The following is a 23,940-nucleotide window of genomic DNA, read 5'->3' on the forward strand; positions in this document are numbered from 1 at the left end:
TCCTCCCTTCCCTTCCTCCCTCCCTCCCTCTGTCGCTTCTTTCCTTCCTTCCCTCCATCCCTCCCTTTCTCCCCGCTTCTTCCCTCTTCTTTTTTTTTTTTTAATGCATCTCAGACTCCAAGCAGGCATTTGTTGCTAAAATCATATTTCTCTGTGTTAACTTATGATCCTTAACTTAAATCTGGAGTATGTAGCTCATTTTGATAATTCCTCTTCTGTTTGCACAGAGAAGAGACTGCTCACAGCCAGTGATGAGAGGGGAGGAAACAAATTCCTTAGCCAGAGCAGGCTCTGCTGTTTCCTGTACTAGGGGTGACGCCCCTGGGGAGCCTTTCCCAGGGCAGCAGGGCAGGCAGTGAGTCCAGCCTGGGGCTGCAGCCAGGCTGTGTGGCCTCTGTGGCTTTGATTTCTCCTCCTGGAAGGGCACCCTGTGGGCTTCCCATGGGAGGACCCTGACTCCATGGGTGACCACAACTCACTGCCCTGCCTCCTGTCCTCCTCTGGACCCATGTCCTGATAGGCCTTCTTCCCTCCTTCCCAGTATAAGCATTGTGATCAAGCGGGGCAGAAAAAGTCCTCAGGGCCAGACCCTGGGCCTTGCCCTCCGTGGCCTTAGGCTTCCCCGAGTTTTGGTGGGACCTGTAGCCTGGCGGGGGTCTGGGGCCTTGAGGTGCTGGACTGGCTGGGCCTGTCCCAGAAGGCACAGCAGGCCGGGCTCTGTCCAGCAGCCCCACGGGTTTGCGACGGGGCTGCCCCGGGCCTCGCGCCACCCTCGCGCCCCTCTCCGCGCAGCCCCGCCCCCCCCCAACTGCCCAACCGGCGCCCTCCCCGCCTTCTGGTTCTAGAAGTGTGTTCTCTCGCTGCATAGATGCAACTGGGCACTGCACTGCACACAGAGTCAATCCCACCTGAGTTGAAGACTTGAACATAAAACCCACAACTTTAATACTACCAGATGGAGGAGGAGGGAAGGGATGAAAAAAGAAAGTAAAGAAAAAAAGTTTTAGCAAAAGAACAATTAGAAAAATAAGTATTAGAAGATTATATGCTCACATTATGGATTCACGGAGCCTGTGCACACAAAACTGCTTGGATAGCATACTGTGATATCTTTCTTTGGAAATAAGACTTAGATACGGGGATTGGTGCCAGGAATAGTTGCAGAGGCTGACTTTGGGAAAAGGGGGAAAATTTGGCATTGATTAGTTGGTCTGAATGAGGCTGAAAACCATGAAAATCAAGATAATATTTAAGATAGAATTCTAGTAGCCTAGAACAGGCAGCAGAAATTTTTCTAATTACTACCAGAAGAGGCCTTTAATCACTAAACAACATGGATCAATAGTTCAAGATCTCTGTACAAAGAAAATAATGGGCCTAGATAATTTTCAGTCAGGTTACCATCAAACATGCAAGAAACAGATAATTTTAAACTTGTACATAGGCAACAAAGAATAGAAAACCATGAGACACTCCTCCAACTGGATCTTAAGGCTAGTTTAATAAGGATAACCAATTACAGAAGGATGGTAGAAGAAGAGTTACAGGACAAGCACACTAAATAACTGAGATGCAAAAACCTACGTGAAGTGCTGGCAAAGGAAATCTGGCACAGAATAAAACATATAATATGCCATGATCAAGATGGTTTATTGTAGGCATGCAGGTTTGAGAGAACATTAAAGATTTAATAATTTAATTCACCACATGTATAGGTGAAAGAAGAAAAGACAGGGTCACCTGAAGAGATGGGATAAAGCAGTTGATAAAATCCAGTCACTGTGAGAGATAAGAACTCTGAGCAAACATGAAACAGGAAAGGAGTTGCCTGACCTGGAAAACTATAATTAATATGGTATTAACTGGAAATGTTGGACATTTCCTTTAAAATTAGCAATAAAATAAGAATGCTTTGTATTATTTTTATTAAACATTTAAAATGGAGATCAAACTCATACAATAAGACACAAAACAAAAAAGAAAGAAAAGGCATAACTTTTATCATATGTAGATTACAGAGCAGTCTCCATAGAAAAAAATTCAAAACTATAGAAAGTATTGTAATTAATAAAAATTAATCATACATATGAGGAACCCTCGTGGCACAGAACCCTCGTGGCACAGTAGTTCTGTGTTCGGCTGCTCAGCGAAGGATGGGCGGTTCCAACCCACCAGCCGCTCTTCAGGAGGAAGATGTGGCAGTCGGCTTCCGTAAAAATGTACAGCCTTGGAAACCATATGGAGCACTTCTACTCTGTCCTACAGGGTGACTACGAGTTGGAATTGACTGGAAAGCAGTAGGTAATCATAAATATAAAATAAGAATATGTATTTTCACCACAATTAAAAATCAATCAATCAAATTTCTATCCATCAGCACGAAGCTGACCCTGCCAAGGCTCTCGGGTGAGAGCAGAGGACACTGAGAGGGAAAGAGCAGGATTCTGGTGGGCCGCACCGAGGAGGAAGGGGGCAGGGTGGTTCAGTGGTTGAATCCTTGCCTTCCATGCAGGGGACCCCAATCAATTCCCGGCCCGTGCACCGCACGCACGGTTACCACCATCTGTCAGAGGAAGCTTGCTTGTTGCTGTGAGGCTGAACAGGTTTCAGCAGAGCTTCCAGACTAAGAGGAATGAAGAAGAAAGAGGTGGCAATCTATTTTTGAAAATCAGCCAGTGAACACACTACGAATCAAAACAGTCCCATCTCGCTTTGCATAGCATCACCATTAGTCAGGGGCTGAGTAAAGAGCAGCTAACACCAACAACGAATACCAAGGAGGAAAGAACATTACTTTACTTTGGGCTAAATTTATCATCTTGGTACCTGTAGGAGTTACAATAACAACAACAAAAACAAAGTGACTATTGGGTGGCTTTAAAAGAGAAATATATTTTCTCACAGTTCAGGAGGCCAGAAGTCTGAATTCAGAGCATAGCTCCAGGGGAGGGTCCTTCCTCCTCTATTTCAGCTTCTAGAAACTGCCAGCAATCCTTAGAGTTCCTGCACTGTAGAGGCATTTGTCTCCACCCTCCACCATCTGCCTTCCTCTGCCCCGTGTGTATTTCTGTGTCTATTCCACACATTTTCATAGCTCAGAAGTGAATAGGTTTAGGACCCACCATACACTGTTATGGCCTCATTAACATAACAAAGGGAGCCCCCTATTTTCAAGCTGGGTCATATTTACAATTGCGGGAGTTAGAATTTCAACACACATTTTTGTGGGACACAATTCAGTCCATAACAATAGTCTTACCAGATATTCTGGATTGAGAGTCCTAGCAGGAGCAGCTGAGGATGATTCTAATTGTTTGCTACATTAGTTGGCTAAAGCTCGTAGCAAAGTTTGCCCATTCAAATGTCTGAGCAATTCATTAGGTAAGACCCGGCCAAACTTTCCTAAACATATCCATTGTGTGGAAGAAAACACATACTACCATTATGGAAGTCTGGAGAAATGCATTAATAAAAGTAGAATAGGGCTTGGGACCAAGAATTATTTCATGGCCTTGATAACATGTGATAACTGTTAGACGTCCACCTGGAGATGTCAGGTAATGATACTAACAACTAACATGTATTGAGTACATGCACTGGTGGTGCCAGGACCCTTGTGAGGGCTTCTTCTTTCTTACGATATTTGTTCTGCATGATAGCTGTATGAGGAATGTATCATTATAATGCACATTTTATACATGAAGAGGTCGATACAGAGATTTATGCTGACATTTGAGTATAAGTCTGGACCCAGGAGGAGTTGAAATGGCTGGAGGTGGAACCTTGACTTAATAAATAAGTGAATAGAAATGGAAGCACTACATCTGTGGAGAGGCTGCCCATGAGCCCAAGATTACGGTGCACTGGTATGGAAAACAGAATTGCGAAGTCATGAACCCTGTAGCCATAAGTAGCCCTCAAGGTCTTAGCAGAGCAATAAGGAAAAGAGAGAGAGCCAGAGGAGAGAAGAACACATTCCCTGAGTGACATAGGAGGCTTGGCCCTCTGCTATGTTCACATGTCATTCCTCATTTAACCCTTAGATTGATACAGTGTGTGAGATAGGTATTATTATTCACTTTTAACATTGCAAAAGTTTTATTTTCTCTGACTTAACAGTAATGAGTGTTTATTGAAACAAACGAGAAACTAGAGAAAAGTATACTTAAAGGGGAAATCTCATCAATTGACTACTATTATTTAGTCAGAAACTGAGGAAGTTGTTGTTGTTAGGTGCCATCCAGTCATTTTTGACTCATAGTGACCTGATATGACCGAACAGAACTGCTCCATAGGTTTTTCTAGGCTGTAATCTTTATGGAAGCAGATTGCCAGGTCTTTCTCCCATGGAGGTGCCTTGTAGGTTTGAACTGCCAACCTTTCAGTTAGCAGGGAGCTCTTAACCTTTGCACCACCAGGGCTCAGGAGATAGAAAATAGAACATCATTAAAAGAGTCAAGCAGAATGGTGGTGGGAGTATTTCTAATACAGGGCTTAGCTGCTACCAGTTAGGAAAGCAGACAGAAGTATATGATCTACAAGGAAAAATGGCACATTATTTCTGACCCCTTTTTTTACCCCAGCCCTCACTCTCACCTCCCACTTTGGCCTGCCTAGTGAGCAATAAACACAAGAAAAGGGGCTAGACATCTTTGGTCATCATGCAAATGCAAATATAAAGCAACAATATTATACTACCCCATACCAACCAGGATGGGTAAAATAAAAAAGATACTAAATACCAAATTTTGAGTAGAATGGAGGAACTGGAACTCTAATCTACTGCAAGGGAGAGTGTAAACTGGTATAACCATTTTAAACAATTATTTGAACCTATCTATAATTTATAATTCAGCAAATTTACTTCTAGACAAATACCCATCAAAAATGAAAATATATGTTCACCAGAATACATATACTTGTAAATATCCTCCAAGGCATGAATATATTCCTTATAAATGCCTATGGCTTAGGGTGTTATTCCCTGTGGATAGTAAAGTTGATATACAGATTCATCTTCATATGGAAAAAATCTAGAGCCCTTTGTAGAACAAAATAGCAAATCCCAGAGAATCATGTTCTCATGGCTTAAGACATCCTTGTGGTTTCTATTTACACCTCTCCTGCTTTGAGGCTGGAACACATAGACCCAGTTATGAAATCACCCTTGCTTGTTAGTTTTGCAAAAATCCCGCACACCTCAAAATTTTTGTGAGTTTAATAGAGAAAAGATCACAGATGGATAAATAAAAAAAAAAGAGAAAGGGTATATTTTGCACCAAAGCAATATATTTAAAATGAAATGGTGAGAATGGTGGGCTTCCTTTTTCTGAAAATGCTTTTCAATTTGTTTGATGGTGGGGAGCAGAGGAACGAGACGGTTTATTCAAGAAGTAGTTTTCTGGGCAATTTGGTAACTACCTAAACAATAACCTCTAAAAATAAATATTTTGATCCATTGACTTGCTGCTTACACCTGCTTATTTCCAGTTAGATCACATATTTAAATTTAAAATACAAAAAATAAAAAATTTTTAAGAAACTATGGCATTTTTGCTTAATTTTTTAACTGATAAGGAGGAAGTGCATTCTAAAATACTCAAAGTCATAAAATAGAAAGGTGATAAGTTAGGTGTAAGAAAATATAACCAAATAGAGAAGTAGTAACTTTGGCAAAGGATAAAAGAGTACACAATACTGGGGAAACCAGCAGAACTGTATAACTCAGGGTCATGGTAGCTCCATAAACACATCCAAACTCCCTGAGGGACCAAATTACTGGGCTGAGGGACCTGGGGACCATGGTCTCAGGGAACATCCAGCTCAACTGGCATAACATAGTTTATAAAGAAAATATTCTACATTCTACTTTGGCGAGTATCGTCTGGGGTCTTAAAAGCCTGTGAACAGCCATCTAAGATACTCCACTGGTCTCACCCCTCAGGAGCAAGGGGGAATGAAGAAAACCAAAAACACGAGGGGAAGATTGGTCCAAGGGACTAATGGATCACAACTACCATGGCCTCCACCAGACTGAGTCCAGCACAACCAGATGGTGCCAGGCTACCACCACTGACTGCTCTGACAAGGATCACAATAGAGGGCCCCAGACAGAGCTGGAGAAAAATGTAGGAAAAAATTCTAACTCACAAAAAAAGACCAGACTTACTGGCCTGACAGAGACTGGAGAAACTGCAAGAGTATGGTCCCCAGGCATCCTTTTAGCTCAGTAATGAAGTCACTCCTGAGGTGTGCCCTTCAGCCAGAGATTAGAGATTATGGCCCACAGACACCTGCTAACCCAGAACTGAAGACACTCCCAAAGTCTACCTTTCAGCCAAAGATTAGACAGGCTTATAAAACAAACAATAACACACGTGAAGAACATGCTTCTTAATTCAATGAAGTGTATGACACCAAATGGGCATCATCTGTTCAGGACAACTGGAGGAATGGACACAGGAAACCTGAGGTGTAAAGGGAAAGTGGGAGCATGCTAATATATAGTGGGGATTGCAACCAACGGCAACAAAACAATTTGTGTATAAATTTTTGAATGAGAAAATAATTTGTGCTGTAAACTTTCACCTAAAGCAAAATAAAAATGTATCACTCATAAAGGCAAACTTAAATAAACAGAAGCAATACATCAATAGGGGTTACTATAAAATCCCCAATTAATAAATGGGCAAGGTCAATGATTCCACTTTAAGACAGAAGATTGAATACACATACTTACCTCCTTTAATTCCTTAAAGTCCACTAAAATAAAAAATAGCCATAGAAAAATCATTTTTAAAGGAATTAATATGCAAGTATCAGACTGGGAGAGGCAACCAAGAACATTGATTCCTGAGCTGTCAGTAGGGCATGAGACCTGATTTGTAGTGTAAATACCCAAAAAGGCTCAGCAAATAATGACACCTCATCCTACTTTTGAAGTGACAGTGAATGTGATGCGAAAAACAATATAGTTGAAAAAACTTAATGTAATGGAAAATGGCAGAGTAGAAAGCACCAAGTATTGGTCTCTCCAGCAAAACAGCACTAAGCTTGAAAAAAAAAAGTCAGAATCATCTATTGCAGTGCTCTGCAACCTAATCAGATACTTAGGGCAACCAGAGAACTACTTGATGAAGAGAGTGGCTGCTGAGCTTTAGTAAGAGAGCAACATGGGGGAACGAGCTACCAGCACCCATTCCTCAGCATGACCACAGACATATGGGCAGTGGCTTTTATTCTTAGAGTGGCTAACTGATGCCAGCATGGACTATAAGAACCTTGTCCTCCAAATATTTGGAGTTGTACATTTTGGTGGGTCAGGTGGTTACTTGAGGGAACACTGAGGATATTTTTGCCCTGTTTTAGCCCCTTCAGGATCCAGTGGCTGAAAGAGATACAAACAAACAAAAAAAAACTTGTTGCCATAGAGTCATTTCCAACCAACAGCAACCCTATAGGACAGAATAAAACTGCCTCATAGGATTCCCAAGGAGCAGCTGTTGGATTTGAACTGCCAACCTTTTGATTAGCAGCCGAGCTCTTAACCACGGTGCTAACAGGGTTTCTAAAGAGATATACACACCTTTAAAAAAATCTCCATATTTAAGGAAATATCTGTAAGGTCACAAACTGACCACAGAGATAATGGAACAGATGCTTGACTGACCACTCACAGGTGAAATAAAGACATTACATACATAATTTAAAAATCCACTTTGCAAATGGATGGCTGAAGCCCTCAAAAAACAACAGCAGTAACCATGATGAGGGAGAGAATATAATTTCCAGAACTGCCACATTTTAATAGTCAAAGTTTCCATTTCTCAACAAAAAATTCCAGAGCATACAAAAAACCAGAAAAATATGGCTCATATAAAGTAAAGAAAAATATCTGACAGAAACAATCTCTGAGGGAGCCTAGACATTGGAAGTAGTAGTCAAAGACATTAAATCAAATATCTTAAATATGCTCAATGAAATAAAGAAAGCCATGAATAAAGAGGTAAATCACAAGAACAATGTATGAACAAATAGAAAATGTCCACAGTGGTATAAATCAAACCGGTTGCTATTCAGTTGAACCTGACTCATTGTGACCCTATAGGACAGAGGAGAACTGCCCCATATGGTGTCCAAGGAGAAGCTGGTGGATTCTAGCTGCCAAACTCTTAACCACTGCACCAGCAGAGCTCTAATAAAGATACAGAAACTTTTTTTTTTTCAGCTGTTGTGCTTTTCATCTTCATGATTTCCATTTGGTTCATTTTTATAGTTTCTATGATATAGTCTCACTCATGATGACATAGTTTCTATAATAAAGGAATTGAAACTATAAAAATGAACCAAATGGAAATTATGAAGCTGAAAACACAACAGCTGAAATAAAAATTCACTAGAGTGGCTCAATGACAGATTTGAACAGGCAGAACACAGAGTCAGCAAATTTGAAGACAAGATATTTGGAATTATCCAGTCTGAAGGGGGAAAAAAGAATAAGAAAAACGAACAGAACCTGCGTTTCCCGTGGGACATCAAACACGCCAGTAAACATATCACACCAAAACCAAACCCATTGCTGTTGAGTCGATCCCAACTCATAGTAACCTTGTAGGACAAAGTGGAACCAGCCTCATAGGGTTTCCAAGGCTGTAAATCTTTATGGGAGCAGACTGCCATATTTTTCTCCCGGCAACACATCATGGTCATCCCAAAAGTAGAGGATAGAGAGAAAGGTGCAGAAGCAAAAATAACAGCCGGACACTATCCAAATTTGATGAAAGACATAAATCATGCAGCACACTGGCCTTGGCTCAAACCCATGAGTTTCCAGGGTTTGAAGAGCAGCTATAGGGCAAGCCCCAAAGCCCAAGTCCTTTCAGTTCTCTACTTCTATCAGGTTTGGTATTGGCCAATGGCCAAAGCTGTCATAAGTTCAGTCGCAATTCAAGAGGTTAACAGACTTCTGCTTTTGATGAAAGCAGCTTCCAGGTCATTTTCCAAAGGCATGGAAAACAAACAGGAAAAATATATGGCCATACTGTATTCAGGTACAATAAATAAAAGCACTTGAGTGTTTTCTGAACTATGGTAAGGAATTTCTTGAGTACAAGAATCTCCCAGAGTGGGACATAGTTCTGTTGTACATAGGGTCACTATGAGTCGGAATTGACTCAATGGCACCTAAAGACAACAGCAACAGGGAGTAGGATGTGCTACCAGGAATAGTGTCAAGAAAGGCTTCAACCAAGAAGTGATGCTTGAAACATTAAAAGGGCACAGGTACAGAGATAGCAAGAATGAGTGGCCACTTTTACCATCAATCACAAGAAGCAAATACAATCAAGTGTGTTCTGAGCTATGGCAAATTGTTTCTAAAACACAATGGAGTACACAGCAGGGAGTGACGAGTTATACCAGCAGTAGGGTCAGAGAAGGGTTTACCAGGAAGTGATGCTGAGCCAAATGTGGAAATATCAGTAGCTGGTTAAAAAGTAGGAAATGGCCCAATATATTCAGGAAACCCCAAGTATTCTCCTGAGGCCACAGTGCAAGTGCATGGGTATCATGAACGTAAAAATTCTGAGGAGACAGAGTGAAGCTATTGGGGCATTTTTGCTGCATTTCTGAGCAAGAAAGTTCTTCTTTTGTCGTTTTGTGTTTAGAGATGCTTGTCCCGGTTCTACCCTTTGCAGTCACACAAAACAATCCTCCTCTCCTCCTCATCTGAGACCTTCCGTTTTCCTCCAAGTTATCAGATTCCCTTCTGTTCACCAACAAAACTTTCTAAAACCCCTTCTCAAATGGTTTCAACAATTTTACTGGTTGCTTTTCTAAACAGCGCTCTAGAACAAAATCAAATGTGCAGCAAAGCAGAGAACAGTGGGCTTTTTCCTGAGGGCTCTGCTAGGCCTCCCATGTGGGTTGACCATGGAGGTCCTTATACTCATTGCTTTTCTGTGAGGCCATAATGCTAACCCTTTTCCAGAAGGCCCAAGAGAAAGCATGGGAAGGGGGTAAGTGTACCATATTCTGGGGCTCAGAGCCAGGAAGATCAATGAATTTGGGTCAACAGCCTACCCATGAGTGATGGTGCTTTTAGGCACCACATCGAAGAGTTCTATTCTGCGCTGATTTTCTACAAAGGATGGGTCTTTTGGGGGACTCATTATTCATCATTCATTGATCCAACTAATATATGTCAAGTATCTACTATGTGTCAGGTACTATCCTACTTTCTAGGACTACACGTATAAGGCAGACCTTGTGTTTGCCCCTAAGTTGCTTATAATCCTTCTAAAAGAGATAGATTTTTAAATGAGGATCTCATGTGAACAGTTGAGTGGGGTGGGGAGGGGGAGTGTTATCATGTAGGGATTATAGAGTGATCTGATATACTTAGAGCAGGAATATCAAGTAGTTTAGGCAGACTCAGCAAGCTGTGACATGAAGTATAACAATGTTGTTGTTGTTGCTATGTTCTATCAACTCGATTCCAACTCCTACTGACCCCACGTGACAGAGTAGAACAGCCCCATAGGGTTTCCAAGGCTGTAATCTTTACGAGAGCAGATAGCCAGCTCTTTCTCCCCAAAAGCCACTAAGTGGGTTTGAACTGACACCTTTTTCCTTAGTAGCCAACACTTAACAATTGCACCACCATGGCTCCTCTAACAGTGAGCATTCACACAATCTTAGTCTGTAGCAGTCACTGTTGTTAAAGGTGGCATCCTCTCAACAACCCTATGAGAAGGATAAAAAAAAAAAAAAGAGTTCTCTTAATCTGACAGGTGATGGAAGTGAGGCATAGAGAGGTTAAATGCCTCATCCAAGGTCATATGGCAGGTATATGGAGACACTGGGACTCAAGCCCAGGAGTTTGGCTGGGGCCTGCTGTCTTCACCATCATGGTTCACCACGGAGAAGAAGGGAGGGGAGAGAACATCTTCCATCCGAAGGGAACAGCCTATGTGAAGCCTCAGCTGCAAAGGAGGCCTGAGAGGGCTTCAGAGTGCACATGTGTTTCTAGGACTGGAGCAAAGTGGTTCAAACAGTGTCAGAGGAGTGGCTTGGGGAACAACAGCCCTTATACTGTTATCATTCCCTGGACTCTCAAGTCACCCCAGTGGATATTAACCTGTTTAAGGGCAGGGGAAAGGTTCAATTCATTCTTTCTATATTATTTCCCTTAAAATAACTTCCTAACCCCTGCCAGAAGAGTTGCCACATTTTTCTTGTTGCCGTGTATGGATTCACAATGGGCCCTTGGAACTGAGATATGTCAACAATGATGTCACACAAGAGTTACGGGAAGCCATGGTGTTCACTCAGATCCCAACGGCTCTTTGGAGAGGTTGTTGATCTGAGGTCTTCTGTGGGAGAGCGACTTAAGCTACCAGTTGCCAGAGAGTGTTTCCTAAGTCAGAGTCGTCCAGCTAGTGAGAGTTTGGGATATCTTCTCTAACTGGGAGGAGGGAGAAACCTCCTTCAGAAAACCACCCTTTTTGGCTCATCTTCACCCAGGGATGGAGCAGCGGAATGCAACAAAGAGGCCTTTCTCTAAGAATTGAGGTGGGAGGAAAATTCTTCCCAATCAATTAGAGCTGGCAGTGAGGGGTTGTATTTCCCTGAAAAAGAAGGCCACAAGGAGAGAAGATGAAGCCCTTGATGTGGGATGACCGGGCTCACTAAGGTTTTTGTTGGGAAAGTACTTCCTGCCATTTAGTAGACGATTAAGCAAAGTAGGTAATGTGAAGGAATAAATGCGTTAATCATAAAATTCTACTGTAACCTGAGGGTTTTTCAGAGTAGGGAGGAGAAGACACTCAATATTTTAGGCATATGCTTCTATCTCTGGGATTGAAGGAGGCAAGTGGTCACCTAGGGCAGTGGGTGAAGGACCAGGAAGAAGGGTGGTTATGGAGACTTGTACTTATTTTTAATATGTTCTAATGAGATCGAATTGATAAGTCATGTGATGAACTAAAAGAAATAAAGGCATTTGAGGAGTTTTGGGAGTGGGTGGTGTGAGAGAACACGGTACCCCACGCTGTCCCAGAGTTGCCGGTCACTGTGAGCCCCAACAGTTCCCAGCCTGGACTCAGGCAGCAGAAGGTCTGGGCATGACTTGCTGCCTGAGCTCCAGGGACTTGCCCTTTTCCTCCAAGTTCTAAAGTTCTATTTAGACTTGAAGTTTTAAAATTTTACCACACTGAACCTGAGCTTATGCTGTAAATCCTGGTGGCACACCCTGATACTATAACCTCTTCCACCACCCACCCCTTTTTCTTCTCTGCTTTTCTCCTGTATTGCCCCACAGTGGCTGAGCCCTGCTTTCTGCTCCCTCCTTGGTCTCTGTATCTCTCTAACATACTCCTGGGAGGTCCCTCCTCTCTATCCTGTACCTCACCTTGGAGTTTTCTGTCCATCCAACTCACACAACCTACCTCCATCTCTTTCTTCTCTCTGAGCTCTCCAGTCCTTCCCTCAGATACAGAAAAACCTACAGACCTTTAGGCTGACATGGACAACCCACCCAGACACACCCAGGTGAGGTAGTTGTATTTGACCACTGACGTCTGTGGAATCAAGACTCTCAGATACATACAGTCATCTGTTTTCTGCCTGAGGACCTTGAAAGAGTTCATCTAAGATGGACCTGTAGAGGGGACTTCTGTTTACAGAAAGATAAGTTTAACCCTCTGTTGCTTGTTTAGGAAGGGTACAAGGAAGAGGTATACCTGTAAGGTTTTTAACAAAGTATACAAATTTTTCTTTCTCTTTAGGTACGGCGCCTCTATAAAAGTCCTCCCTTCAAAGAGAGTTAAAAGAGATGAGCATTTCTCCTGTTTGAATGTTTGCTTGTTAAATATGGTAAGAAAATCACCGGCGTAGAAGAAATCTTTAGGAGAAGTTTCAGACTGTTAAAAAGGTTCAGGGAAATGAGGACATTTACATGTTCCAAAGGAGGAAATTCACTTGGCATTCAACATATCAATGCCACGAAAAAATTAACTTGAAGATTCTTTGTTTACAAATATGAAACCCCACAATACTATTTTCAAAGGGCGTGAACTTTTGTTACAAGGCACTACTATCACTAGAATGGGACCTTTGGTGACACAAACCGTTTGCTCTCTACAGATAAATGAAGGGTTAGTGGTTCCAACTCACACAGGTGCGTCCTGAAAAAGAGGCCTTGCTTCTGCTTTCATAATGATTACAGCCAAGAATACTCTATGGAGTGCAGCTTTACTCTGTAACACATGGTATAGCCATGAGTCAGAATCCACTGCTTGGAAATGGCTATTATCATTGGTACCATTTTGCAGAGATTTTATTGCTCACAGCAATGCCCCCAAAAATATGGTAGCTTTGGTGGAAAGAGAGAAGGGACGAGGTCTGCAGAGGTGGAGGATGCTGGTGATGGAGAGGCCTCCAGGGATTCCTGAGACCAGAGCCTTGGGCTCCTATATGAAGATCAGGGCCATGAGAGCTCATATAAATTAACTATTCTCAGAGGTCTCTATCCAAAAGGAAAATGCCCAAGAATCCACAACATCTCAAGCAAAAAACCCAAGCTCTAGGGCCAGAAAGACTCCACTACCATCAAAGAGGCCTTTTCCCTCAGCTTCCACTGAGCAGATATCTCATTCATCCAGCTAAGGGGCTACCCCAGAGAAGCGATGGGTAAGGTGTGTATATTTCACCCAGGTGCACACGGTCAAGGGGGTGGCTGTGTCCTGGCAGACCAAAACCTCCTTTGCCCCCGTGGAACAGATGCCCCAAGTCTTTGAGGCCGAGCTCTCTGAGTAGAGCACCGTCGCCGTGCCCCCAGTCTGGCCAACACTGAGTCCCTGGTAAGCACCCTGGGGCCTTGGAAGGAGGGGTCCCAGGCCCGCACCACTGAGCCCAGCGTCTGAGGAGAGGAGCATGGGGAAAGCCTCCACGCAGTCACCCTGGAGTGGCTAGTGACCCATGAGCGCAGCTTCCACTGCTTGGCCTGCTGCCTTGTGTTCAAGTCCCAGGAGGCCCTGGTGGCTCACATGGAGCATGGAATGAGCCAGGGCTTCAGCAACCAGGTCCTCTGTGAAGAGCTGCTGGAAAAGGAACTGCCACCCTCACCCCCATGCAAGCCCAGAGGCTGCCACCAGCTGGCCAAGGCCACTTGATGGCCTCCAAGAAGAGGGAGGTGTGGGAGAGGAGTGCCGTCTGCAGGAGCTGGAGGGGCAGCTGGAGAAGCAGAGAGAGCAGCTGAGGAGGTTGAGGCACCAGCTGGTGAGGTTGCAGAGGCAGGAGGCCAGGCTACAGAGGGTGGGGGCACAGCACTGAAGCCAGAGGAGGAAGAGCCTGAAGACCTGCTAGCAACTTGGGACTGGGAGGAGCAGGGCATTTGTGCTGGGAAATGTGGGTCGTCTCATCAGCTGCTACCCAAAAGATATGTGGCCCACGGAAGAAAGGCCTGGCAATCTACTTCTGTACTATCACAGTCATTGAAAACTCTGTGCAGTGCAGTTCTACTCTGAAACACCTGGGTTCACCATGCATTGAAATCAACAAGACAGTAGGTTTTTGTTCTGTTAAGGCCTCTGTTCAGGCTCCTTTAACCCACCTGCCTGTAAGAACCTCTCCTCCCAGCCTGTGCCCCAATCCAACTACTCCAAGTGCATGGAGAGCTGCAATCCTAGGGGGACCTGGAAAGAAGGAGCCCCAGAACACCTGACTGCAGACACCAGGTCTGCTCAGAGGTTCCCCTAGCCTAGGAGAGGAGAGGACAGGCCTGATCTGGATGGTGAGGTCTCAGAACTCTGAGAATGAGCACAGCATAAGGAGGGGGGGAGAAATGGGATTTCAGTGGGACTTGGGAGGCTGAGGGGGACTCTGCAAAGACAGCTCCAACGGAAGTGTGCTGGTGAACGGGGTGTCACTGAGTTCTTTGCATAGAAGGAACCAGAGAGAGAGTAGGCTGTGGCGAGACCTGCCTGTAGGTGAGCAGTGGGCGTAAGGCCCTACCCAAGGACTCTGGGTCACTTCTCATCATCCTCCAAGCATAGAAAGGAGGAGGTCCTGGTTGGGCAAAGAGGAGGAGGTGGTGAAATAAAGAGCTCACCGCATTCAAGTCTACTGCCCTCACTGGGGGAATTTGGGTTTATTGCTGTGATTTAGTGTTGCCTCTTTGGAGGAAACCCTCATGGCGTATTGGTTAAGTGCCACGGCTGCTAACCAAAGCGTCGGCAGTTCGAATCCACCAGGTGCTCATTGGAAACTCTATGGGGCAGTTCTACTCTGTCCTGTAGGGTCACTATGAGTCGGAATTGACTTGGCGGCACTGGGTACTGGGCCTCTTTGGACTGGAGTGGGAGATGGTTTAGAAAAACTCTCCTGGGTGTCCCTTTTCTGCATAACAGTAGATCTAGTAGTGTCTGCGTAACTCATGCAAAGGATGAGTTCCTAGGATGTAAGGAAACTTTTTTTCTTTTAAAAAACCTTTTTCTGTTTGATTTTGCACATATCAATGACACTAGCTTGTTCTTTCTTTTTTTCTGTGGTATAATTTGGCCAATCCTGGGGTCAGAGAACGGGAAGAAAAAGACTGGACTGGAAGTATAGGAACAAAGGCAGACGAGGCCTCTTAACCCTGGGAGAACACAGATGGTTAGAGGTGAGGCCAGCAAGGGGCAGATTCAGGCCCAGACTGTATAATGAGCAGAAAAGCCCAAGTCTTAGACACATCATCATGTCCCACGCCCTGGAAGATGCCAGGGGCATGTTGACCCTCCTGGGAGATAAGACCCCAAATGGCACAGGGAAGCCTTCAGGAGCAAGGAAGGGAGGGCAGGGCCTCCAGGATGGGCATCTCCATCCACAGGCTGCCCTGTGTATATTTCTCAGTGACAGTAATGGCTCCTGCGAGGGACGGGGTCAGAGGCAGACAGAAGCGAGAGCTTTGAAAAATTTGAGACAGGGTTAATTCTGCCAGTACCAGAGGATGAAAAACGAAAGCCTGTGGTTCTCAGGGGTACAGACCTGCCAGGGGCCTGATGTATACAGGGTGGGCAGAGGTGTCTGGAGAGGTCCACCTGTCTAAAGACTTATGGCCATAGTCTTCATTATCCTAAAAGCAGCAATTTCCCAGTTAATTTCCTCTACGTTTAAACCAAAGCCAAACCCATTGCCATTGAGTCCTGATAAAAGGCCTGGAGTGCGCAAGGGTAGGTTTTCCAGTAGAGCGATGAGGGGAGGAAGATGGTAATACCATACCAGACAAGGAGACTCTTCTTTGTGCCTTGTGTTACCTACTCAATTGCACATGGTGTTCAGCCCTCATCTTTGCGTGTACACGTGTACATGCATTAAGAGTTACTATATTGACCTCGCAGAATTCTTTTTGGTCCTTTCTAGGGATAGAGATCAGAAGAGGTCACTGGCTTCATATACCAAACATGAAATCTGCAGTCTGACTTTTGTACAGTCTGTGTTTGTGTTCTCTATCCAGGGATTAAAATCTCTGATCTGACATTAAAGATTGGTTTTTTTTCCTGCAAGAAAAAGAGGAAGACCCTCAACAAGATGGATTAACACAATGGCTGCAACAATGGGATCAAACAGCAACAATTGTGAGGATGGCGCAGGATGGGGTAGTATTTCCTACTGTTGTACATAAGGTCATTATGAGTCGGAACCAACTTGATGGCACCTAACAGCAACAACAACATAAAAAAATAGTTTTAAAAACATACATGTCATATTTTACGACTTGCACATATCTTATAATCTTATTATGACATACGTAACAGTACAAATTTGTAAAGAAGTTATAATACAAGCCATCCCTACATGTGTGTGATGCTCCTGCTCCCCCAAGGTGTCCAGTGTTCAAAGACACATGTGTGTTCTTCCTTACATTTCTCTTTTCTGGGACACATGTTACAGTCGTACATATCCATGTAGATCTATTTGCATGTTTGCTGTTACAGAACCTTCAACACGGTCTACCCACATTGCTCCTTGCCCCTTTTTTCACTTGACATTTGATCATGGCTCCCCTGTAAGTCAGTAGATATGGAACTAATGCTGCTTAGTTCTTCTAATTTTTTAACTCGTATTTATACATAAAGAATGTAAATAAATGGGAACAATGACAATGTGCAACCTATACACTTTCATATAACTCTACAGAAATGAAAACACATAGCAGCTATGATCTTTAAAAAAAACCCACTGCCAATGAGTCAATTAAGCATAGTTTTTTCAGTATGTTCTAGCTCCCCACCCCTTGTCCCTTCCCATAACTGAATCTAAGATAGTTCATATCAACAATCAGGTAAGTGTTCTATCTTATTATTCTTGCTTAAACTATCATACTCACACATGCAAATAACCACATCTACTCATTTATGGATATATATATGCTTGGATTCAAATACATTTGGTTATTTGTTATTGTTTTACCCATATGGGCTCACTTTATATATATACTTCTCTCTGTCTTGGTTTTTTTTCTTCAATGATACTTCACAGTGATTTCACTTACTAATCTTCTATAGCTCTGTTTCATTCTAATGACTACCATATATTATTATATGATATGGTTATTATATTATTATTGTAATATTACTGGAATATTTGAATATTATGCATTAAAATTTTATTATAATATCACATCCTTAATGGGCAATAATTTTATTTTTCCTTTTTTGTCTTTAACAATAACCATCCTTTGCATATACTACATGGAGCCCTGGTGGCACAGTGGTTAAGAGCCCAGCTGCTAACCAAAAGGTTGGCAGTTCGAATCCACCAGCTGCTCCCTGAAAACTGTATGAGGCAGTTCTACTGTGTCCTGCAGGGTTACTATGTACTACAAGATTTGTATCTGTGGGGTAGATTCTAATGAGTGAGATTTCCAGTTCAAAGAATGTTTTAAAAAGTATAGAGCCATGTCTATGTCTTTCCCCTAAAAGTCTGTAGTAACGCACCTGTCTTTGTCATCTAGTGCTGCTATAACAAAAGTACCACAAGTGGATAGCTTTAACAAAGAGAATTTATTCTCTCACTATCTAGTAGGCTACAAGCCCAAATTCAGGGTGGCTATCTATCTCTGTTAGCTCTGGAGAAAGGTCCTTGTCATCACTCTTTCCTTGGTCTGGGAGCTTCTCAGTGCGGGAATCTCAGGTCAATTGCTTCCCTTTCCTTTTATCTCTTGTAAGGTAAAAGGTGGTGCAGGCCACACGCCGGGGAAACTCCGTTTACACTGGATCATAGTAAGGGTGTTAAAATCCCACCCTAATCCTCTTTAATGTAAAATTACAATCAAAAGTGGAGGACAATTACACAATACTGGGAATCATGGCCCAGACAAATTGATATATACCTTTTGGAGGGGACATAATTCCATCCATGACAGCACCTTTCCAGCCATGTCTGAGGGCATCCTTCTCCCCACAGCCCAGCCAGCCATAAGTGGTGTTGATTTTTCAATTGTGCCGGTTTCACTGGGATTTTGACTGACATTTTCTTAACTATCAGTGTTTTTGAAACTTTGATTATTTTTATTGGGGATTTGGATATTTTCTGAATGGTCGGTAATTGCTCATTACCGACAGTTCTGATGAGGGTCACAATACATAGATGCTGAAAAAGTGGGAGAAAAATGAAGAACAGAGCTCAGATTATTAAAAAGTCCAGACTTACCGGACCAGTTGAGACTATATATATACTTATAATACAAACCATCCCTGAGATACTCTTTAAACCTTGTACTGAAACTATTCCCTGAGTTCATCTTTTATCGAAATAGCAGACTGGCACACAAAATAAAGGGTATTATCCATCAGTATGGCACTCCATTAAAAAACCATTATGTGCAGCCAAAATGTCAACCATTACTCTAAAGCAAAGATGAGATGATAAGGGGGCAGGGAAACTAGAGTACTGGAAATGGAACAACCGGAACACAATTAAAGACACTGTTGACACGCTGTGAAAGATCTGAATGATTTTTGTAGAAATTGTCAGATGGGAACCTAATTTGCTGCGTAAAGTTTCACCAAAAACATAATAAAATATTATTTAAAAAAATCATTGCTCATTTTCCAAGTGCCAAATTTTTGTGTCTCCTTCATCTAAAGTAGGAATAGTTATTAGTCCTTTGTCATCTACGTTTCAAATTTTTAAATCTTTTGCTTGTTTATCTCTTCTTTTTTCTTTCTTTTTTTTTTTTTGCAAGCTATTTTCCTCTCTTCAATAATCGAAATGTTTTATGCTCAATTACATCTACCTTTTCTCTTATAATTTCTGGATTTCCTATATAAGTTAAGAAAATCTTACATGTAACTTCCTAATTTTCTGTTAAGATTGTTGTTGATTTATACATTAAATTTGTAAATCAATGCAGTATTTTGGCACACTTTTCTATAAGGACAATCAGTTGAGTCAGCACCATTTATTATGAATTTTCTATTTTGTTCCACTGGTGTATTTCTCAGTTTCTAGTATAAACCCTGGTGGCGCAGTGGTTAAGAGCTATGGCTGCTAACCAAAAGGTTGGCAGTTCAAGTCCACCAGGCGCTCCTTGGAAACTATGGGGCAGTTCTACCCTGTCCTATAGGGTCACTATGAGTCAGAATCGACTCGACAGCATGGGTTTGGTTTTTTGGTTTAGTATAATGTATTAATTTGTTCTATTATTCAATGAAAGAAGGCTGCACTTACTATCCTTTTTCATATTTCAATTGTCTGTTCTTTGGTATAAGGAGCCCTGGCGGTGCAATGGTTAAGCACTTGGCTGCTAACCGAGAGGTTGGCGGGTCGAACGCACCCAGCAGCTCTACAGGAGAAAGACCTGGGAATCTGCTTCTGGAAAAATTACAGCCCCCTTCCTTCCACCTCAGAAAAAACCCTACGTGGCAGTTCTACTCTGTATTCAGTTCAACAGACAACTATTTTGGTATTCTAATGGGAATCACATTATATATATATCTTAGTTTTGAAACACTTGACTTGTTTTACAAGTCTTCACGTTTGGGAGAACAGGCATTTTTTTGCATTCAATCGGGTTTTGTTTTATTTACTTCAGTAGATTATTTTCTTCATATAGGTTCCTTACCGTTTCTATCAAAACATTTCCCTAAGTATCTTATTGTTTTTGACACTATTTGGTACAATCAAATAGCAGAGAAAAAAGAATGGTCTATCCTTCCCATTTTCATTTTTTCGCGTGCTTATTTCTGGTCAGAAATATAGAACTGATTTTGGTATATTTGTCCTATATCCTGCCACTTTACCAGCAATTTTATATTCGTCCTCTAGGTTTGCAATTATATCAGCATTAAAAAAGTTTTAAAATCTTTTAATAGTTACCCTCGTTATTTAAAATGTCTGGCTTATTCTTTCACCGTCAAAACTATATTCTGGGATAGAAGTAATTATAGCTATCTTTGTTTAGTTGCAAATTTTATCAAAATGAATGGACTGTTTTGTAGTCTATCCCACATCTGTTAAGTTTTGGGATAATTCGTTGTGCACCAGTAGATAACAAACACATTGACCTTGCCGACCATGATTGCATTTAGCTTCGTGGGCAAGTTGGGGAGAGTTTCATCTTCATCTATTCTTTGATGGATCCTGTCTAAGGCCAAAATTAACTGTTCTTTGCATGTTTCATGAAATCTGCTGAGAGCCAACCAGGCCTGTAATTTTCTTTGCAGGAAGATTTTTAACTCTAATCCATTTTCGACTCAACAGCAAGTAGCGAAAACAACAATCCATTTTGCTTCATGGAATCTTCTGGCAATAATTTATTAGAGAAGTTTCCAATGTGTGCTCTAGGCTGCTGGAAAGCCATCTTTAAAGATTATGTGGATATTCACTCTTTTCAGCCTTATCCAAACCCATTAATCAATCCCAGATTCTCCCCATTTCCACAAAGGTCCTTTCCTGCATCCACTCCTGGTACCAGTTCCCTCCTCTCAGACTTTGTATTTTCTGAAAAGAAATGAACAGTGTGCCACCCAAGCAGTGTCGTGCCCACAGGCTCCTGAGTCCAAAATAGGGAGGATACTGTCTTCAAATATTCTTTTATTTTCTATTTTTGTCTGTACTTAATTTCTTTTTCATACCGTATCGTAATTGTTTTAAAGTTGTGTTTTTATGTCTGGGTCTGAAACCCAGCTGGGATTCCCTTTGTGTGTGGTATGTTGTGGTGTCCAGTTGCATGTGGGCATCAAAAGGACACCTTTTTCAGGAGGGTGGGGATGGGAAGGGTGCTGACACATTGCGGGGATTGCAACCAATGTCGGGGAAAATTTTTGTATGAATTGCTGAATGGCAAACTAATTTACTATGTAAATTTTCACCTAAAGCACAAAAATGTTATACGCACACACACTCACACACACACACGCACGCACAGTGTGAAACTAAAAGGCAGGGAGAGGCAGTTGGGGCGGTTGGGCCAACCACAGTGGGTGCTGCGCGCGGGGAGAGGAGCACTCCAGGGCGTCACGGAGTCCTGCGCCCAGCAGGGCTGGCAGAGGACCTGAGCCTGGGTCCGGTGCCTCTGGCGAAGGGCCAGCTCCCCTCATACATGCCTGCCAGCCAGGCTCCAGCCCCTGCCCTCATCCCTCTGAGTCTCCCCCACCAGTCTCCTCATTGCTACCACTAAAATTTAGGGGGAGGCCAATGTCACGGAGGGGGTGGCCCAGAACCTGGACTTCAGGAGCTCCACGTGCACCGCCGGACCCGCAGCACTTCCGCTGCGAATCGGTCAGCTGTGGGGTATCCCTAGGACGCTGGGCACGGGTGAGTGAGTTGTGATCACACATGGGCTTCTAAATCCGTCCATGGGAAACCCCGGGGGTGCACTTCCAGGAGGAAAAGGCCAGGCAAAAGAGGCCACCCTGTCAGGTGGACCCTCTCTCCAGTCAGGACTCACCGCCTGCACCGCACTGGGAAGAGTCCTCCCAAGGGTTCACCCCTAGATTGAAGGCCACGATCAGACTTTGGGGATCCCCAGGCTTCCAGAGCTGCAGCACCGCACGGGGAGGGTGAAGTGGTGCTTACCGGCCAAGCCCTGGCAGCAGTTCCTCTTGTATGTGACCCCTTTGTCAGCCTGAATTTCTTGCACTGTTTTTCCACCAGCCTGGCATTCCGCAACAGAAGCTGCAGGGAGAGTTGCTTCATGAAGCTGCTTTGCACTGAGGTCCTGAGCCTGTGCACTCCCAGGACGAGGTCCCATGATTTTAGTTGGATGGTTTCTTTCCAATGACATGTTTTCCTAGATTTTCTTCTCAGCCCTATCTAGTTCTTTCTTCTTTTCCTCCCACCTCCATTTTGTTGGCTCCTATGACATCTATCAGTTCTTTTGCCCCCACCCTCCCATGACTCTGCCACTGTAGACCCCACCCTGGAAGACCCCCGTGGAAGGTGCTAGAGAGTGGTTCATGGGCCCCTAGCTGCTCAGCAATTTGGGGAGGGGGTATCTAGGGATCTACACTTCTAAGAAGCTCTTCAGGTAATTCTGGTCCTGATGCAATGGAAGGCTTTATTTTAGAGGTCAGCTGTGAGCAGGCCCCTACTGAGAATGGCTGTGGCAGGTTTCCCACACACCCCTCTGCTTTGCTCAGTCTAGGGGGAGACAGAAGAAGATTGCAGAGCTAAGCTGCAAGGATTTCCTGCAGCAAAGCCTGCCCTGGTGTGGGCTGGGGAATTTGTTTCCCCAATTCTCATCACTAGTGGTGAGCAGACCGTTCTCTGCTCAGACTAAAGAAGAGTTAACAAAATGAGCTTGAAACAATAAATGCCTGCTTGGAGCCCTAGTTGCTAAAAAAAAAGGGGGGGGGGAGTGAAACAAGAATCCAAAGGATGTGAAATGAGCCTCCTCTTTTGACACCCTCCCTGGTCCCTAACTTTCTCATCTTCCACCTCCCAAGACTGTACAAACTGAGTTCAGATCCTGGAATAAAGATCCCCAGGAATATTGCTGCTTTCGTCACCCCGTGAGGGTTTCCCGAGTGCTGGCTGGAATAAGGTCTGAGAATCCTCCAGGGGCTGCCCAGGCCTGTGTACTAGACATTCAACACACCGAGATTCAGAACCACTTCAGTTTTCCAACACTCGGGCTTGACCCCAGGGACCTGACCCTGAGGAAGCTGAGATTTTCTGAAGTCAATACTCCCACCCACTCCTCAGGTTCTCCCCATCTGAGCCTCGGGATCAGTCAGGCCTCATGTCCTCTCAGCAGTGTTTCTGCTAAAGGACAACAGAGGGTACTGTAAGGAGCACTGGTGGCACAGTGGTTAAAGTGCTCAGCGGCTAGCCAAAAGTTTGGTGGTTCAAACCTGCCAGCCACTCCACGGGAGAAGAGGTGGCAGTCTGCTTTTGTGAAGATTTACAGCCTTGGAAACCATGTGGGGCAGTTCTACTGTGTCGTATAGGGTCTCTATGAGTTGGAATTGACTTAATTGCAGTAGGCTTGGGTTTTTAAGGGCACTGTGGGTTTGTGCTCTATACCTTGAGCACCTGCCCCCTCTGAAAGGTGCAAGGAGCTACTGAAAGGACACCATCATAACTGGCAGAAGCCACAGCCCATGGTGCTGAGGGAAAGCTGGGAGGGAGAGAGAGGTGGGTGAGTTAGAAAGGCCCGGTCTGTAGGCAGCCAGGGGCCAGGGTGACCTGAAGCCAGAAAGCTGACTGAAGACAAAAAGCTTCAAACCTGCCCCTCCTGAGTCTGTTTCTTCTTTCAAAGCCTTTTCAAAGTCTTTCGCTGCTCTTATTGGCTAGGCCTGAAAGGCCTTTGCTTTAACATGAAGGAGCCTCCAAAGCCTCTTGGGGCAAAGGATGGCCCAGGAGGCCCTGCCCACCACACTCCGTCCTTCCCGCAAGTCCGAGGGCCAGTAGTTTCAGCCTTCCAGCTCCTCCACCAATCTAATGACTTGAAAC

The 23,940-nt window shown here is 43.6% G+C and overlaps 1 long non-coding RNA gene across 1 annotated transcript in view; it reads left to right on the plus strand.

Moving 5' to 3' along the window:
* LOC135229344 (uncharacterized) overlaps positions 1-13,878 on the plus strand; it is a 132,422-nt gene extending 118,544 nt beyond the window's left edge. The window contains exon 5 of the long non-coding RNA XR_010320128.1: positions 12,786-13,878. This is a non-coding gene — a long non-coding RNA (uncharacterized LOC135229344). The remainder of the gene's footprint in view (positions 1-12,785) is intronic.
* Positions 13,879-23,940: the final 10,062 nt, after the last annotated feature.

The sequence above is a fragment of the Loxodonta africana genome, unplaced genomic scaffold, assembly GCF_030014295.1.
Source record: "Loxodonta africana isolate mLoxAfr1 unplaced genomic scaffold, mLoxAfr1.hap2 scaffold_270, whole genome shotgun sequence".
Classification (NCBI taxonomy): domain Eukaryota; kingdom Metazoa; phylum Chordata; class Mammalia; order Proboscidea; family Elephantidae; genus Loxodonta; species Loxodonta africana.